Source organism: Podarcis melisellensis, assembly GCF_964234715.1.
Source record: "Podarcis melisellensis genome assembly, chromosome: Z".
NCBI lineage: Eukaryota > Metazoa > Chordata > Lepidosauria > Squamata > Lacertidae > Podarcis > Podarcis melisellensis.
This window is the reverse complement of record NC_138547.1, coordinates 28,030,018-28,050,243: the sequence shown is the minus strand read 5'-3', so window position 1 is coordinate 28,050,243 and position 20,226 is coordinate 28,030,018. Positions and strand designations below refer to the sequence as shown.

The following is a 20,226-nucleotide window of genomic DNA, read 5'->3' as shown; positions in this document are numbered from 1 at the left end:
CTCCCCTGGGCTTTGTCTGACTTTCTGCCCCTCACCTCTCCTTCCCAGGAAGCCAAGAGCAGCCCTCAGTGACACCTGAAATGTACCTTTTTCGCAGAGAGACAGTGGCTGATAAAGCACCCTCAGCTGCTGGAGAAGATTATAAAACACACTATCTATCCTCTATCATCTATCTATCTATCATCTATCATCTATCTATCATCTATCATCTATCATCTATCTATCATCTATCTATCTATCTATCTATCTATCTATCTATCTATCTATCTATCTATCTATCTAATCTATCTATCTATCATCTATCTATCATCTATCTATATCTATCTATCTATCTATCTATCTATCTATCTATCTATCTATCTATCTATCTATCTATCTATCTATCATCTATCTATCATCTATCTATATCTATCTATCTATCTATCTATCTATCTATCTATCTATCTATCTATCATCTATCTATCATCTATCTATCTATCTATCTATCTATCTATCTATCTATCTATCTATCTATCTAATCTATCATCTATCTAATCTATCATCATCTGTGCATAAGAAGCTGCTGCTGGATGAGGCCAATGGCCCATCTAGCCAAGTATCCTGTTCTCACAGTGGCCAAAGAGAAGTCTATGAGGAAAGTGGAACTGGGCTGCACGTGTTGGGGAGCTGAATTTCTATTACTTAAAGGTTGTGATGCTTTGTAACTGAATTGTCTAAATGTTGCGATATTGTGAGATGCGTTGATGAGGGGGGCTTCCTATGGAAAGTCAGCACAGAAATGAATGATGATGGGGATGATGACACAGTGTGTGTGTGTGTGTGTGTGTGTGTGTGTGTGTGTGTGTGTAAACTCACCCACCCATTGCCATTAGCACCTTGTACCTGTAGGGAACAAGTCTTTCTTCTTCAAGAGTCAGCTTTCATATTCAGAAACAAGGGTCGCTTTGCATTCATTACTGCTGCTGCCAAATGGTATATTGGGTGCGTTTTGTTTGGAAATGCATTGTGGTTTCTGTTTTGTGTCGCCTGTGGGGCTTGTAGCTGGGGCTGCTACAACAAATAGCTGTGCAAGCCTTTGGGAGGCAGAGGCCTGAGAGGGCATCAGAGGAGGGAGGGAAGGAAAGAGGGACAGAGGCCAGTGTTGCCCGCGGCACCCCTGACCATCATTCAAGGCACCCCAGACACACTACTAGTTGAAAACCACTGCAATAGAATGTTAAGAGATGCATTGTAGCACGGGTCACAGCAGGGAGTGGTTTCTATTGCTTATATAAACTGAATACTTTAACTTTACTGTTAAACTAAATAAAGCTTGTATTTCTCAACGAAGCCTTGTATAACACAATTCGCTACTGAACAAATCTTGTTTTTTGAACTTGTAAGTCATTTGTGCCCAATGCATTATGAGAAAACTAATATTGGCCATGATTCCCCAAGCATGAGACCACATGGGCTGCTACCCCTCATGGGAAGCACCTGAAGGGTTTTTCTTAGATGCTTTGGGCACAAACCAATATATGTATTGATAAAATCTCACAAATAACCCCACAAAAATTTCAAGCCTACCCGCTTGTCTGCACATGGCAGTATAAGTAACATCAACAGCCAGAGAAAACAAAGAACTAGCCTTGATGTTGCTGGTAAACTGCTATAACAATAATTACTATTTAGAATGTATAGTAGAACAGGTTTTTGAAACTGTATATGTTAAGCATGGTTGAGGGATAATATTGGATCAGAATGGTTTGATTTTGTAATGCGTATGAATACTGTAAGAAAATGAATAGTATTATGCTGTCATCTCACTCTGTTGCTTTGTGGAACTTATAGGTGGTTTGGTTTGTTTTTGTTTTGTTTTTTCTGTAGTAACATTAAGAATAACAACAACATTTGTTATCTTTTTACTGCATTTTGTAGATTATTTTCTTGTGTGACATCTGCTGTGCCTATTAGTCTCTGAGTTTTATCTATGCTTTAAATAATTTTCAGAATTCTATTTATGTTTCCAGTTCATTTCTTTGCCTGTTTCCATGAAATACCAGTACACACATACACACAAAGCATGCATAGGACTGCACCCCTCATATGGCAGGTTTGTTTCACTTCTCTTTCCTAAGGAATATTTGGCTGCAACCTTATGCTCTTTGGAATAAGTCCCATCAAACACAGTAAGCTTACTCCATCCAAAAGGCTGCTCTGAAAGTTTTTTGGTCTAGTGATTTCATTTGCCCTTTGAGACATTTTCAGGGGCTATTCCTCAGTGCCAGAGCACCTGCTTTGCATGCAGAAGGTCCCAGGTTCAACTTTTGCTTCTCCACTTTGTTTTCTTTAAAAAAAAAAGCAGGAAGGAGGTGACAGAGAAAACCTCTGCCTGAGAATCTTAGTGAGATGCTGCCAAGCAGAGTGAAGAGAACCAAGCTAGATGCTCACCTGCAGTATCTTCATCTAAAGCAGCTTTTTTTGTTCTCATCTGAGGTATCTACCTAGATTCCTTTTCACAAATATTGGAAGAGAGTAGTTCACTAACCTTAGTTGTCCGAAAGATCTTGTCCAGTTCTCTGCGTGGGGGTCAGCATAAGCCCGCAGCCAGTGCCGTTGTTGCTGTTCTTATCTTAACTCAGAGCCAAAGAGCATCCTTTTCAAGATGTCACGTGGTGCTTTTATTCATTCCGGAGAACAGAAGCAAACCACATGAGGATGATGGAGAGAGAAGCAGCAGCAAGTTGAGTGATCACGTTTGAAACTATCTTGTTACAGGCCCAGCAGTTAGCCTGATTCGGGTTCTCTGTAAATGAAGTGAGCAGACGGCAGACACTGGCTCAACATTAGCTGACTCCACTTTGATTAACAGATTCCATTACTGCAGATATGGAATCTGAGGACACATGCTATTGAATGTCTAGAGATGCTGCTGCGTTCATCTTCCCATTTTGCTTTGCCTGCCTGAAACACAGGTTGCACATCGAACTTCCAGGTATGGAGACCTATTTCTGTTCAGCCCACTCTTGGCCATTGTGCTCTCCAGTCAATAAGCATCAGGCTGGTCAGTTGGGTACCCCAAGAAGGCAGATGGTACTGCCTCAAAGTTGGGTCCAGCCCAAGCCACCACAAATGCACACTGCCCAGTCTTCCTTCTCCCTAACACCACACCATGGGCAAATTAATATTATTTCCAGAGTGCAAGGATCTGAGGACAAGGCACTTTCCTCCAGAGCAGATTTCAGAATGATTTTTTAGGAACTTAGTATTGTGGGATATGTGAGGGTTGGACAAGACAGAGTTATTATTCTAATTCTTATTAAATTTATTTATTACCCGCCCTTCACCCTAAAGTCCCAGTTAAACCTGCTGGCCAGCCCTGACCTAGCACATCATTGGAGCATGCTTCCTGGAGGGATGGCTTTATTTATTCCCTAGGAAAATTGTAGATCCCTGTTATGTACTGTGTTGAATAGGATCCAAAATGCAGCAGTCTGATTGGCCTTAGAACAATAGGATTCAGAATGCAGTAGTCTGATTGGTCCACAGGAGCCACCCAATCCAGCTCCAGGTGGAAGTGAATCCGCAACCTGATTGGCCTACAGGAGAATCCCGGAATTAGCCAATCACGTGGGGCCCATTGTGTAAATAATGTATATAAAGCAGACTTCCATTCCTCCTCACCACTATGAGCTGAATAAAGGGCATGAAATCCACTCTCGACTTCAAGTATATTTCAATCCCAAAAGCTAGCAGGTCACACTCAGCCTGTGTGTGTGAAAGAGAAAGGGAGGGATCTCCTCACCCTACTTAGGGTGGAAAAGCTTCACCAATGGACACTGATTTGCATTAAAAATGCTGGTGCTAATTGATATATATAGATGTAAATTTAGAAATAATTGCTATAATTTAAAGAGAAATCCAGTGATTTCACCCTAGTAGGGAAGGCTGAGGGTAGGTGAACTTGTGAGCCTGTTTAGTATGATGATCAGGTGTTCAGGGTTGATGGGGAACTTCAAGGCCTCTGCTCTTGATGTTTAAACTTGCGGCTCTTGGTGTTTAAACTAGACTATGACCAGACAGTCCGTGAGAAAGTGGTGGCTGGTGCCCACTGGTGGGGCAGAAAGCAGGAAGACAATACCTGGAGGAGCCGGAGTCAATGGCAGGAGGAGTCAACTGATGCTAGCCCCCTCCCCACATCCTCTTCCCTATTAGGTTCTTCAGTGCCAACACTTAGAGTAAGTAAGAGGAGGAAGGCGAGAGCTGGTGCCACCACTGGACCAATGTAAGAAAGAAAGGAGGCAGGTGGGGTCTGATTGTAGATAGAACAAGGTATTGTGGATGTAATGACCAAAATCTGCATTTTATTTTATCTTTTGAGGTGTGTATGCTTACATGTAATTTTCACTTAATTGCATAGTTTTCGGTTTTCAGCTTTGTTTTTGTATGTCGTCAAATTCATAAAAATAAGTTTTTCTGCTTCAGCTGAAAATGGTATCTATATTGAATTATTATTATGAACATAAGAGGCTATAAAATTTATCTACTTTCCCCTCATGGGCTGCAACCTTTCACCAAATCCAGAATTAGCATAATCAATGAGGACGCTATGGCGTTCGTACGGAGTCCCCAGTTGTCTCACGGACTATTGACCCGTACACCACTAATCTGCTGCCACCAACCAGGTCCTCCCTGGTAAAATCACTTCAGTCTCAGTCAGCTTCTCAATTAATAAAGAAGAGTGTATTTTATTTCAGACATAACAAAACTTTTACAGCATTCCAAACATTGTTGCTCTTTACTTTCTTAGTCTTATTTTCCTCTCTCTAGCTCTTCTACCTCCCCCACACTCATGAACCCATTGCCCTGTCTCTCTATTACCAACTGCCTTTCCCAACCAGCCAACCCACTAAAACCAACCAACTACCCACCAACAACTCCCAACCAACTCCTCTCAGAACTCCTCCCAGAACTGGTTTTATAGACCCACTGACTCCACCCCCCCGGGTCCTGTCTGTGCAACCAAATTAACTATTTCCCCTCCAGCACTCTCTCATATATGTTAACGTCACAGATGCTACTCACCCCTCTCCTATTCCCTAAACCCTCTCACCAGTTGGTTAGAGCATGGTGCTGATAATGTCAATGTTGCAGGTTCAATCATCATATGGGACAGCTGCATATTCATGCATTGCACGAAGTTGGACACGATGATCCTCAGAGTCCCTTCCAACTCTATCCAACTTCAAATATCTCAAGGGCTGCCATGTGGAAGATGGAGCAGGTTTGTTTTCTCCTGCTCTGGAGAGTAAGACCTGAACCAATGGATTCAAGTTAGAAGAATGGAGATTCTGACTCAACATTGGGAAGAACTTACTGACAGTAAAAACTGTTTGACAGTGGAATGAACTCCTTCAGAAGACGATGGACTCTCCTTCATTGGAGATTTTAAAGCAAAGGTTCTATGGACATCTGTCATGGATGCTTTAGTTGAGCTTCCAGCATTTCATGGGGTTGGACTAATGACTCTATAGCTCAATGATTCTGATTCCTCTTTTCCTTCTCTCTCTTGAACCATGCAAAGCAGACCCACCACTACTCTATTCATCCAATGTAACAGTTATGCTTTTCCATGTTGTCTGTTAAAAAGCTCAGTAAAAATATTTGGGGGCAGGGAGGGAAGTAATGTGTTTCCACTGACATGGATCAGCTTTTGGAGTCATTCTTTGCTTTCATTTAATGCACTTCCCCAGAACTGGGACAGCTTATTCTGCCCTATCATCTGTAATGAATTATTTTATGTGATTTCTTTTGAAATGTTGATGATTGCTCTCAAGGGCTATTTGAGGTTCATTTGGCTAATAAGTGTAATTCTATTTGCATCTACTCTGAAGTAAAGCACATTGTTCTCAATGGCGCCTGCTCCCAAATAAGTGAGTATTGGATTACAGCCTAAGATGTTTTGATTAGAGGTGTGTCAAACGTTCCAGCTGAAATCTCTTTGGGCAATATAGTGGAGTCTGGGACTGATGAAAAGGGGAGGGTGCGGAGAGAAAGATGCCATGGGTTTCTGTGGTCCAGATAAATTATTCCAGATTTTGAGTGCTGTTGTGCTCCGCTCTTCTTTCTGGCTTCCCATGGGGAACTGGTTTGCCACAGGAACACAAAACACAGTCTTATACCGAGTCAGACCATTGGCCTATATAGCTCAGTACTGTCCGCACTGACTGGCAGTGGTTCTCCTGGATTTCAGACAGAAGCCTTTCTTATCCCTACTTGGAGATGCCAGAGATTGAATTTGGGACCTTCTGCATGCAAAGCAGATGCTCAACCACTGAGCTCTGCCCCTGTCCCAAAGAGTTTTCACCTTTCACCTGATGTACAGTAGCAGGGCTCTACTCATGTTCACTTCTTGTCCACTCGGAGGCCATTCTTTCCATAGCGTGGAAAGATTCTGCGGATCATCTTAGGTCCTGATCCAAGCCTCCAATGAAGAAACAGACCTCCCAGAGCGAGGAGAAATCTTGGAAACAGATGGAGCCCCCAACTCAGGCATTTACCTGAAATATCTTAATATCCAGGGAGAAATCTTACATTTCCTGGTGAGAGTAAGGGAGGAGAGTAAGGAAGAGCTCTTTACTGAGGAAGAGAATGTGGCATGTTAGCATCCAAACTGCACATGTAAAGGGTGAATTGCAAGAGCTGTGGAACTCTGTGATGTCATACGCCTGAGGCTGTTATGGCAGTTGGTACAGTTACAGCAGTTACGGTAGTTGAACAGTCTTAACAGTTAGAGAAGCAGGTATGAACTGTTGTGCTGCTGTCAGTTTCATCTATGGAAGATGTTTTAGCAACTTAAGCATCGCCTCCCTGCATTATATATTTAATCTGCAACTGCAAGTTCACTAAGTAAAAGTCATATGTTATTTAAACTTTAAAAGAAAGTGTCTTGCGTAGTTTTTTACAGGAGGGAAGAGAGAACCAATTAAAGTGTCAAAAGACCCAGGGCTGTCTTCTGCATACTCTGCAAATGGGAACTAGAATCATACTTCCCACAGAGAAGAGATACAGGTTCAACAACAGGTAAAGAGTCACTGCAGCTGCTATGATCAGACGGCAGGCTAAGAAGCAGCAGTCCAAGTTAAAGGAGTTTAAGATCAGGACAAGGAGTTCAGAACTGCACCCATCCGGTTACCTGAAATAAATTCATGGAATTCAGAATTTCTGAAAATTGAAGGCAGCACATTTTGGCCAGAGAATGGAGTTCTGAAGGTAGAGAGGCACTTCTGGTTCAGTACTGTAATAGTGCTACTGCTTCATGGTAATGCTGCATCTTTCGACTAGAATCTAGATGTCTCTGTTTGGTTGTATTGGGGCTGATGCTGAAGCCCTCATGCACAAATAGTTAGCAAATGACTGTTGCAGCACCTAGTGGCAGGACAGAGCACTGCCTCAAAAAGGGTATTTAGAACCGCATCGTGAAGAATAGAAAAATAAAGCATTATTATTGAGAGGATGCACTTTTAAACAAACAATTCTGTGTAGTTGCATGCAGTATTGGGGTATCTAATGCATACACTGGCTGTGTAAATGGACATTTAGAGCTTTTCCATATGTGAATGTCCAAAACTGCCAACAACTGTAAGCAACTGCTTCAACAGAGCCAGGAGTAAATAATTTCTCAAAGCTTATCTATGTTGGGAAGGCAGTGCAAGGGTTGGAGGGTGTGTGTGGAATACCCTCCAACATCCTGGGGACCAAAATCAGGCACTCGTTTTTTGGTCCTAAGCTTTCGTGCATGCATGAGAGCACAAGACAAAAGATGGTCATTTTTCAGTCTTGCGGGACCTAAAAATAAGAGAATTTTGCTCTGGCACGCCCCAGCTGACTCACACCAGAGCACTGGAACAAAAAATGGGACATTCTGGGATCCAATCAGAAGCCAGGACTGCCTTCTGTAATTCTAGGGTGTCCAGCTTAAAGCAGGACAGTTGAGGGGGTATGGGGGGCATTAAATTTTGACCTCACTCCCCTGCACCATCAACAAGGCAGTATGTGACCCACATCTCTGCGCTGAAGTACTCTTGGTATGAAAAGTTGGGTTGCCCTGAACTAGTACATGAAGCAAATAGCTACAACAATGCATATAACTGTATAAAATACTTATATACTGCATGGAGCTTGTCTCTTTCATATATATTGCATGTACAATATTTGCAAACTTTGCACATAATTTTGCATGTATTTAGTATGAATTAAATAATAATAATCTCACATTGCACAAACAGCTCCGACATATATGAGCACTGTAGGCCAGAGGCAGCGTGAGGAAATCTCAATCAGGTCAGCAGTACCAGATTCCATGTATAAAACAGATTCCCCCTCCATCTTTAACTTGCATTCTGTGGGGTTCATATGGAGCACCCGGTCGTCTCACGGACTATTGACCCGTACACCACCAATCTGCTGCCACCAACCAGGTACTCCCCAGTAAAAAAAAACTTAGTCTCAGTCGGGTTCTCAAGTTAACAATGAAGATTGTAGTTTATTGCAAACACAAATAAACTTTAAATGCATTCAAAACACAGTTACCCTTTACCCTCCTAGTCTTATTTTATCCTGTCTCTAACTCTTCTACCTCCCCTTACACAAGAACCAACTGCACTGACTGTCTCTCTATTTTCATCTGTCTTCCAACTGCTTTCCCAACTGCTTTTTCCCAACTGTCTAAACCTCTGGCTAAGCCTTTTAAAAACAGGTAGGCTCTGCCTCTGGCTTTCCTATTGGTCTACCTATTAACCCTTTCTCTCCCCCTGTACAGACATTTCCAATAGAACAGGCAAACACCAGACATTCCTCCTTCATTGGGAGGGAGGCTTCTTGGCAGTGGCTCTTTTATTTCCACATCATTCTCCAGACAGCACATCATTCTGGAGAGGAAAAAAGGCAGCTGCTGTTTTGTTTGTGGACGCCATCCATAAGTCTTATCCTGATCTGGAAGCAATAATGCTGGTTGCTGGAAATCATGGTGGATGGGTTGAGAGTGCTCTTGTGCTTGGGTTCTGCTTGTGTGTTTCCTACAGGCATCTGGTTGGGCACTGTGGTGATCCTGGAAGAGATGGTCCATTGGCCTGATCCAGCAGGGCTCTTATTATGTCTCTATCTATTCTTTGAGGTTGGGAAAACCAATGGCTGCCTGAATGGGTGGAGTTAATGCAGAACACTTTCACCTCCTCGAGTCTGCTGCACTTTATAACCCCAATGGCAGCGCACACAGATTCTTTGTCCCAATTCTGGCAGGTTCTAAAAATGACTGGTTAATATTTATATCATATGACTGCTCTCAAGCCATCAGTGATTAATTGTCAGAGACAGAACTTTCATGTCACTCAGCAACAACTCAGATGCAATACTTTTTCAACGTTGCCTGTTCACACATTCAGCTGAGTGTCAAGTGCTGAGTCCCTAAGAGAAGCAAGTGAAGTACAGCCCATGTGTGAACCATCCCTTAGCTAACAGGAGAGAGGAGATTCCATGCCATCGTGTGGCCTAAGAGTCCAAAAGTATGCCATTAATACATTTTTATTTTTGTTATCCGCCTTGCTTTTCAGCTCAACTTCAGAGGTTCTGCTGCTGCTGCTGTCAAGACTGTTGAGGCAGCTCAAGGGGGAAGCACTGCTGCACTTGAACCTTTCCCGGAACTCTGATGTCATGAAGTAGTAGAGAATTGGATCAAGACAACAATTGAGGCTTGCAAGGCACAAAGAAATGGGATGGAAATATAAAGCTCTACGCCGTACAGAACAGTTTGTGACCATGTTTTGCTTCACCATCATAAATATAGGGAAATTCACATGATACGGTGTAAAACATATGAAAAACACAGCTGCGCACCCTAAGATCATGTGCCAAGCTTTCTGCTTCTCATTGGTGTGCTGCAAAGGACTGTGGGGCTCCTGCAGGGATTGCCTCATTTTCCAAGTGCAGTAAATGACTATCACAACAGGGGCCACAAATGCACAGAATTCAGCTACAATCACCAGAGAGATTGAGGCTCCCATAGACAACCGCTGAACTTCGAGATCAGCAAAGCAGATGTTGGTATTGTTTGATAAGCGAGGACTCCTCAGGATTGGGAGAGGTAAGCAAGCAGCCCCAACCACAGTCCATATGGCAGCACTTATGGCCACATCATACCTGCACTTCCAGTCCTTGGCTTTGAAAGGGTGAAGTAGGAAGAGGTACCTTTGGATGCTGATGCAGGTGAGAAAGCAGATACTGGCATACATGTTAAGGTATTTGAGGTAGAAGCAGAGCTGGCAAAGGAAGCCCCCGAAAGGCCAGCTGTGGTTGATGTAGTAATACATCCGTAAGGGCAATGAGACGACGTGGGTCAGGTCAGCTACAGCCAAATTCATCATGAAAACTACCGCTTTGCTCCTCTTCTTGATGAAGTGGCACAAAACCCAAAGGGCGATGCTGTTTCCCAGGAGACCCGGAACGAAGATGATGATGTAGATGACTGCATACAAAGAGGCCTGGAAATGCATTGGAGGGTCAGGACAATTTTCTGATGAATGGTTGTTCAACATCTTGATCAGGTTAGTGGCCATACAGGCTAATCAGAAGATACCTGTTAAGAAGATGATTGTTTTTTGAGAAAGAGAACGACCAATTTAGAAGGAGGAACTAAAAGCTGTATTTTCATCAAAGCAACTAAATTCTCTTAATGTCAAGGGTGTGGTGGTGGCAGTGGCTACAGACATTTTATAATATACTTCTTCAAATGTGCCTGCCTTAAATAATCTCCCTTCCTGTCTGATGACTCTGAGATTGTGTCATCGTTCTCCACCCTGAGTTATAATATTCGGAAAGCACTGGGAAAGCACATACAGTAGCAGGAAACTGAGAGCATGAGACTCTTGATCTCAGGGTTGTGGGTTTGAGCCCCACATTGAATGAAAACTTCCTGAATTGCAGGGGGTTGGACTAGATAATCCTTGAGGTTCCTTCCAACTCTACAATTCTATGATTCCATGATTCAAGTTGGGTGAAGGGTAGGGACAATTCTGTCAATTCTCGTTTTTCTCAGTACCTTATTTTTCCACTCTTAAATTCAGTCCTCCACAAACTCCATGTCAGTTTGTTGTTTTTATTATTACTATTATTATTAAAAAATCCTCTTGAGAATGTATCCCAGTGATAAAGAATCTTTTCCCACCCAAGAACTGCATTCCAAAACATCTGGAGGGAACTAGTTCAGGGAAGAGGGAACTAGTTCAGGGAAGGTTAGGAAAAAGTACAAATGAGAGCATGTTAATGAAAGCATGGGAACATACTTAGATCAGAGGTGGCTAATTTGTGATCCTCCATAAGTTGTTGGACTATAAGTTCCATTATCCCTAGCCATTGGCTATGCTGGCTGGGGTTGAAGGCAGTTGTAGTCCAAAGCATTGGGAAGCCAACAGGTTGGGTAAGACTGCAGTTGGGCATGGGAACAAGGGTCAAAGGTTTCAGAGAGTATCTGAGTAGGCAGTACATGACAAGAGCATTGTATCCTCCAAAACCTGAGGCTCTCACAGTCACCTGAATCATCTGCCCCTAACTCAGGCCCTGGAAAGACTTCCTTCTCGTAATCTCTGTTCATGGGCAGTAGGAGGATTGAGGTTGTTGCTACAAAACACATGAAGAAGCAAGGTTTTGTAAATACGCCCTAAGAAGGAAACTATTTTCTAAAAGAGAGTATTTTGGTCTCTGATTCTGGTGGTGGCTACTTTTCTATTTGTAGCTTCTGTTTCGTTTCCTCCTTGAAAATGTTTGCAGAATTAAAGATCACAGATAGTGGTTAAAGGCAGTTCATGCAGTGGTGCATGTGCTCAATATATAAGAGGAAGCCTCAAGCTTCATATGGTTTGTATGCAGCAAATTGTAGCTTTGCGTGCAGAAGGTCCCAGGTTCAATTCCCAGCATCTTCAGCTAGAGATGGGATAAAACTGCTTGCCCCAAACTTTGGAGAGCTTCTGCAAACCAGTGGAGATAATACTGAGCTTAACGGTCTGAATTATTACAAGGCATTCCAACCCCCTCCCCCTTTGGAAACAGTGGACATATCCTGTATATTTAAAGCAGTATTAGACCACTTTAACAGGCATTGTGTCCCCCAAATAATCCTGGGAACAGGTGCTGAGAGTTGTTTTGAGGCCCCAATTTGTCTTGCAGAGCTACAATTCTCAGAGTTTCTTGGGAAGAGGGATGACTGTTAAATCACTCCATAGCCAACATTGCAAGAAAGTGGCATTTGAGAGTATAGGTGGATGAGACTGTGAATTTCTGTATCTTTGTGGTCCCTGTGACCCTAAAGAACCAGTAACAGAAATAGTTGTAATAGCCAACTAGGAACAAGGGAGAAATTAAATTCAGTTGACACTTAAAGGTGAATCTCCCTCATTTGCACTTTCCAAAGTGATATGTTTGGAATCCAAACTGAAATTCATTCTTCCTTCAAAATTAGTGCTTCTCTGCATTTCACAATGCAGTTCCCCCTGCCAAGTAACGCTAACCCAAAGTGTGAATAAAAATGCATATATTCCTGAGAATAAAATAAAAATGCATTATATTAAGTGAAATCTCTTTGCAAAAATGTTTATATTAGGCAAAATCACATACAACCCTTATATTAGGGGAAACTCCTTTGTTAAAAAATGCACATAGCCATGTGCATATTAGGATAAATTCAATGATGAATATTCATAAGCATTAAAAAAAATCACAAAGTGATCTGTAAATGTGGAAAACCGAAGAGTGCAAAATGAGAAACTGAGAGAAACTGACAGATTTGCCCATCCCTATAGTAAATAAAAACCAACAAGGATATTTCTCTCTCCTCTTCCTGCTCTGACCCCCCTTGTTCCTTTGAATATGGGCACACTCTTCATTTTTCATTCCTGTGGGTTTTTGTGTGGTTAAAAACTTTCCTCTTCACTGCAATATGAACTCCGAAGCTTCAGCGTTTTGATCCTTTTAACAACACATGGAAACATGTGTCATCGTGTCCCCCCCACCCATCCACAGTTCATTTTCCAGACCCTAGCCACACCAAACTGAAGGCTACTTGTAACTAGAGATGGGTGTCTTGGGAGACTAGCAGTGCCAAGAATCATAAGCGTCCTTCAGGAAGGAGCAGGCAGCAATAATAATGGCTGACGGCTTTCTCAGAGTATCATTTCCTAAAGCTTTTGAGTGAAGAGGATCAAATGGGGGAGGTTGGGGTTGGGTTTTTTTTTGGTATGCATGGTAATTATTATTACTTCCCAAACCTCTGCAAGTCCTTGCTCAGCAACAGTAGGAAGCTATCTTATACCATGAGGCCATCAGTCTATCCAGTTCAGTATTGTCCACATGGACTGGCAAAGACTTTGGGAAAGTCTTTCAGACAGCGGAACATTCCTAGATTTACATGGACGTGCTAGGGATTGAACCTGGGACCTTCTGTATTCAAAGATGGTAGTCTGCCACTAAACAAAGACCCCCTTCCCAGAGATTGCTGGGACATGGCCCCATAGATGTGTGCCTAAGACTGTAACTATAGACTTTAAATAATGCCATTGGCAGGAAAATATCAAACCAAAATTAAAAGTAATCATTTCAGTATAATGTGCTATGCCCCTCTGATACAAAATAAACAACATGAGAATCATGTATTGTCTCCAATGCAAATAGCTGTTGTAAAAGCATCTTTCTTAAAAATGTGCCTATTTATTATTCTATAAAGTTACATTTACCCTTCAAAGTATCTGCTATGTTAAGTAAGTCTTAAATGCCTCTGGCTTATCCATATCTTAAAAACAAGAAAGTTTTAGGAAATGGCAAAGCATCTGATCAACAAAAAATCATCGTCAGGTACCGAAGCAGCCACATTGATCAATAAAGATTTGCTCAACCAAGCATGTGGTTGGTAATTTAGATTTCTGTACTGTATGGCATGATTTTGTATCCCACACCAATGAAAAGGACTATCAATATCTTTATGAACTTTTTATTCAACTCTAAAGCAAGTCTAAGTTATGCACAGTGTTGGACAACAATCTTGAACTGTACAGAGGTGATGTACTCAGGATTGGGAAGCCAAATAAATATTTATACAGTACAAGGCTTTAAGTCTATTGCTAGACCGTACTGTGTCTAAGCAATGCTTTGTACCTCTCTATGGTTATTGTTTAAATATTATTATGTATGTAGTGCTGGTTGCTTAATAATAAAAATAATTTTTAAATCGTTTTTTCCTAGGCTAAAATCATTTTCCCTTTAAAAAGCATGCAGTCAATCCATCAACACTATGGCTAACAGCAGATCCAGAACAACTCCGCTGAATTTGATAAAACTTCATTCTTGGGAAATATGCCTTAGCTCTGCAGTTTCATGTGCTGACCCCTAGCCATGTGTACATAAATGTAAGGACCATTGGTTTCCAGGGGATTTGATTTGGCTGCAAGTTAGTATGCCCAGGACTGTAGCCTTAGCTTTGCCAAAGGAAACATGCTTTTAAAAGACCCTCCCTTACCTCACTGCAGTTTCCATTCATTCTTTGACACGGTAGCAACCACAAGAAGAAAAGCGAGCGTCTTTTGGGTTCTTTTGAGCTGATGCATCTTTTGAGCTTTACAGCAGCACCGTTTCCACCACAATCCAGATTTCTTTACAGGATCACTAAAACCGTCTTGAGGAATTGGGTAGAAGTGCTAGTGGTGTTCGCAGACGGGAGCTATGACTGTACTAAAGGAAATCCTGTATTTTGTTTCTCCTCCTCACTTAAAAAAAAACGCTCACACAACACAGCTTTTGGAGTCGAAACAAATCAACAGATGACATCACAGTGATATGTTTGCCAGTAGAGGAGTAGTTTAGCTGCTGGCTTTCTATCCATTCCTACTTCTTTGCATTCATGTCCAAATCTACATACTGCTTCTATTTTACTGGTACAAGCTTGGTATGGTGTAGTTGTCAAGCAGAGGTTGTATCCTGTGTTAGTCATACTTGGATCAGACCCTCACTAAAATTAATTCAGACACATTAATTCCAGTGAGTCCACTCAGAGTAGAATTTAGCTGGACAGACCCAAGAGGAGCTATTTTTGTTCGTTTGTTTTAAATTCCATGGTCGTACCCTGCCCTGATGCCACGTGGTAATGAAGAACGGATGAAAGATATTGTGTTTGTTGAAGGAGCTTATTTGTATCATATAATCATAGAGTTTTAAGGGACCACAAGGCTCCTCTTATCCGTCCTCCTGCAATGCAGGATATTTCCCCCCAATGTGGAACTCAAACCCATGATCTGAGATTAAGAGTCTCAGGCTCTACCGACTGAGCCATGTCATTTCTGTTTTGCTCATTGTTTATGTTTTTTCTTTGATCAATAAAGCCTTTGAAGAAGAAAAAAGTGGCCAATGGTGTTTTTTTTAAATAAATAAATAATACATTAATAACTAAATGACCAGTAAGTTTAAATTTCAACAAGTCCAAGCTTTAGCTATCCCTAAGACAGTGTTCCTTCAGCCTATTTTTCATTTCCCAATCAGTATTATTAGAATAGAGAATAATAATTAAAAAGTGATGCCTCTGAAAGGGTTTGTATTAATGGTAGCTAAAAATGTGCGAAGGGAGTCAGCATTTTATGTTTGAAATGTGCTGGAGGAGTGTGACAATTAGTCATTAGTGTGAGTTGAGTCATACTGCTGCTGGGTCATTTTTCAACAGTAGTACTTTATAGGCTGATGTTTCATTCCAGTGCTACCATATCAAGCAGTTTTACAGCAACTGGATCCCATTAATGTACACAGTACACACTACTTTCATGAAGTAATTAATTGCTACATCATCAAAGGAACATTGCAAAATGCCTTATACCGAAACTGACTATTGGCCCACCCAGCTCAGTATTACTGTCCACAATGACAGGTGGGAGGTCTCCAGGGATTCAGACTGGGGTCTCTCCCAGCCCTACCTGGAGATGCCAGGGATTGAACCAGGGGGTGCTGATACCCTCCCACCAAGCTATGGTTCTCCCCATCATCAACATATTCATCGTCTCAAGGACATGAGAATTTGCCTACCAGATTCTTTTTTATTAAGAGAGAAGCAGTTCCCAGCACATTTGGGGAGTCTTGAGTTATATATTGTCCTTCAAAATGATATGAGTATGGATTTTTCTGCTGCATAGTAGTGTGGACAGGAGTTTGGTCTTCAGGACCCACCCTCTTTTTATGGTAATGTGTATTACCTCATTTCCTGTGTGGTAAATTGGGCCAGTATTCCATTATCCACTCCACAACATCCAACAGGCAGCATGTCGTCCATTAGCATGTTCAGTCCTAATTGGGCTGTTTTTGACTCTCTTCCACTATTTATTTTTTTGTACTCCTGCAAAGCTTATGCTTCCCCCAAACTTACTGATACCTCCCTCTAATGTGTAGGTGCCCTGACCCTCTCTACATTCCTGGTTGCTATTTATTCTTATTATTTATTTGATTTATATACCAGCCTTTATTAAAAGATCCCAAAGCGGTGTACAACATTAAGAACACATTTTATGGAGCATAAAAATAAAAACACAACACAAAGCATAATAAAAGACAGGATATTAATACATTAATCATAATAATAGTTGTAGGGTTTGATCTTTGCTTTGAGAATTAAGAAGAGCTGGCAGATGTTGGAGTCAGCAGTGTGAAAATGCAGGCTAGCCTTGTTTTTATGGACCAGGGTATTGCTGGGAGGCGAGCTACTAAGGGGAACAAAGGCTGGTGATGGCCTGCCATCAGCTCATGAGGAAGTCATCAATAGGGCTAAGCCTGTGAGAGACAGGGAGAGATGGAGCTCATCCTCCAGTTGTTACTGGGCAGGAAAAGAAAGGGTTTATGGCAGGGGTGACATAACTGGGCTCCTGAGCCCCACAAGAATGCCGCAGAAAGAATGTCGGTCAAGGGAGCCATGGTCTCAAAAAGGTTGAAAACCTCTGGTTTAACAACAGATTTGGATGGCATGCGCATTTATTGTATAATAAAGGGAAGGTACATAAAGGGTTTCATAACCACATAATTAGGAAATCACTCTTAAATGTATGGGGAAAATATAAAGATTTATTAGAACAAAAGACCCCATGGTGGGTATCTCCATTAGAAGTAATTTCAATTAAAAAGATAAACAGGGAAAGAGGATAGCCTACATATAGGGATCTATTAGAAGAGAGAGAAGGGAAATTAAAGCTCAAGGAGTTAACGAAATAAAGATTATGTTTATGATTTGCCGCAACATCGTCAAATAAATGAGGTTTTTAAAGAAGATAACAAGAAAGGATTTAGTTATACATATCTAGATTCCAAAGAGAAATTATAGATGAGAATACTAAACTTCTAAAGAAAATGTATAATTTATTATTAGAATGGGAAACTAAAGATGAGGAGGTGAAAAGTGTATTGATTAAGTGGGCACAAGACATAGGACACAATATACAAATGGAAGACTGGAAAAAGTTATGGAAAGTGAATCTTAAATTCATTGATTGCATACTGCTAAATGAGAATGATATGAAAATGATGTATAGATGGTAGATTACACCAGTAAAGATTAATAAATTATTATTATTATTATTATTATTATTATTATTATTATTATTACCCCGCCCATCTGGCTGAGTTTCCCCAGCCACTCTGTGCGGCTCCCAATCAAGTGTTAAAAAACAATATAGCATTAAATATTAAAAACAGGGCTGCCTTCAGATGTCTTTTAAAGATAAGATAGCTGCTTATTTCCTTCACATCTGATGGGAGGGCGTTCCACAGGGCGGGCGCCACTACCAAGAAGACCCTCTGTCTGGTTCCCTGTAACCTCACTTCTTGCAGTGAGGGAACTGCCAGAAGGCCCTCGGCGCTGGATCTCAGCATATGGGCTAAACGATGGGGGTGGAGATGCTCCTTCAGGTATACAGAACCGAGGCCATTTAGGGCTTTAAAGGTCAGCACCAACACTTTGAATTGTGATCAGAAACGTACTGGGAGCCAATGCAGATCTCTCAGGACCAGTGTTATGTGGTCCCGGCAGCCACTCCCAGCCGCGTTCTGGATTCATTACAGTTTCCGGGTCACCTTCAAAGGATGCCTCACGTAGATCGCATTGCAGTAGTCCAAGTGGGAGATAACCAGAGCATGCACATGGCAAAAATGTTTAAAACAGGTTCCAATAAGAGTTGGAAATGTAAAGAAAAAGAGGGTACATTCTTTCATATGTGGTGGAATTGTAAAGTACAGTGGTACCTCGGGTTACAAACACTTCAGGTTACATACGCTTCAGGTTACAGACTCTGCTAACCCAGAAATATTACCTCGGGTTAGGAACTTTGCTTCAGGATGAGAACAGAAATCGTGCAGCGGCGATGCAGTGGCAGTGAGAGGCCCCATTAGCTAAAGTGGTGCTTCAGGTTAAGAACAGTTTCAGGTTAAGAACAGACCTCCAAAATGAATTAAGTTCTTAACACAAGGTACCACTGGAATTAAAAAGTACTGGGAAATGATTTATAATGAATTGAAGAAAATGTTTAAGTTAACCTTTGTGAAAAATCCTGAAGCTTTCTTGCTAGGCATTTCAGCTCAATATTTGCCAAAAGAGAAGAAAAAACTTTTTATGTATGCTACAACTGCGGCTAGGATTTTACTAGCACAAAGATGGAAGAGTGTTGAAATACCAGCTAAAGAAGAATGGCAAGAAAAATTGATGGAATGCGCTGAAATGGCAAAATTAATGGAAAGACTTTGAGACAAGGAAAATAGAGACTTTAAGAAAGACTGGGAACCAATTATGCTATATCTACAGAATCAATGTAAAGAAATGGACTCACTTGCAGGGTTAGATTAAACACTTGCAATTAACAAAACTAACAAAACAAATGTAGAGATGGAAATACAAGGTTAGAATGATAAGAAAAGAATAATAATTATGTTTTAAAAATCTTAAAGAATAAGTAATAACCAATAAGCAGGGAGAGACAACATGCCAAAAATGTCAGAAAAGATAGTTGAGGAAAGTCATGGGTTTTGGGGCGTTTTTTTGGGGGGCGGGGCGGGATTTATACTCTATTTTGCTTTCTTATTTGAAATAATGATTGTGATGATGATAAAATTGTAAAACTCAATAAAATCATTTAAATAAAAAGAAAACCTCTGGTTTAGGGTTTCAGCTTGGATGATGTTGGCTGAAGGAAAGTTGTGGCATTTTGCAAGAGGCTTGAAAAGTGTTGGAGAAGAGAAGCTGGCAGAACTATTGGAGGGCTGGCTGCAGTGGTGGACTTTGGGCTCTCAAATTTTGGCGGTGTCCTGTGTGACGCTAAAAGTTGGCGCACACACACTTCTTGTGCTCCATTCTGCAGCATCGTTGTGACATATCCTGCAGCAGAGCGCCCAGTGCAGCTGCACCATTCACACTACCCTAAAACAACCTTTCTTGGCTGGAGGAGGCAGCAACAAAGGGACAGGCAACATGGCTGCTTCCTCTGTTTGAAACCTAATCCTGCTGCTCCTAAGAGAGGAGCAAAGACTCATCTTGAGATGTGAATGCGCTGAACCTTCTCTTCACTGTAGACACAGGTTGTATATATTTGTAAACAAACCATATATCCTAAAGTCACCATATATCTGTCATGAACATGAACCCTGGGTAAGCGCCAGGACCCTGAAATCTCACACTACTCAGAGTCTGAAGAGGTATTTTACAATATCAAAATAAGAGGCCTATGGGAACACTCAGTAACAAAGGGGGTGTTGGGTCCCCACAAAACTTCATTGGAGACCCAAGACCCCAGCAAGGATTCCTGCCCTTGCTGTAAACAAAACTGAGCTGGAAGCATAAGGCAGGTTCTTATCATCGGTTGTTTTAACCAAGTGTCCCTAGCTAGAAGCATTTTAAATGTGTGAGTATCTGTATCAGAATCTGAATGCTCCCTCTCATTTTGCACTTCCTTTCCAGTAAAACATGTGCAAGCTTAGTGAGTTTCATTTCTGTCCCTGTACATCGTAATTACGCAGGCTAATTGCTGATGTTGTTTCCCACGCAACAGATTCAAGGAACCTGTTTTTTTCTCAACTATTTTCTGCAATGTGGGGAGGTTAACAAAATTTATTGTTGCACATGTGGCTGATGCTTTCAGCTAACTTACACAGGGATTCCAGAATTGTTTTAATGGAGGGTGATGCAGGCCA

At 41.5% G+C, this 20,226-nt stretch overlaps 2 long non-coding RNA genes and 1 pseudogene across 3 annotated transcripts in view; 2 read left to right on the top strand and 1 right to left on the bottom strand.

Annotated features, from left to right (window-relative positions):
- Positions 1-20,226, top strand: part of LOC309362094 — a 255,680-nt gene that overhangs the window by 76,072 nt on the left and 159,382 nt on the right. The gene's annotated exons all lie outside the window — the stretch shown is intronic.
- On the top strand, positions 4,539-9,783 carry LOC309362083. Its single transcript, XR_014164784.1, has 2 exons — positions 4,539-7,069; positions 9,604-9,783. It is a non-coding gene; the product is annotated as an uncharacterized lncRNA (long non-coding RNA).
- LOC309362009 (putative P2Y purinoceptor 10 pseudogene) lies at positions 8,497-16,820 on the bottom strand (annotated as a pseudogene). The gene is made up of 2 exons (XR_014173389.1): positions 14,540-16,820; positions 8,497-10,612 (listed from the first exon to the last, which is right to left on the bottom strand). The product of XR_014173389.1 is annotated as a putative P2Y purinoceptor 10 pseudogene (transcript).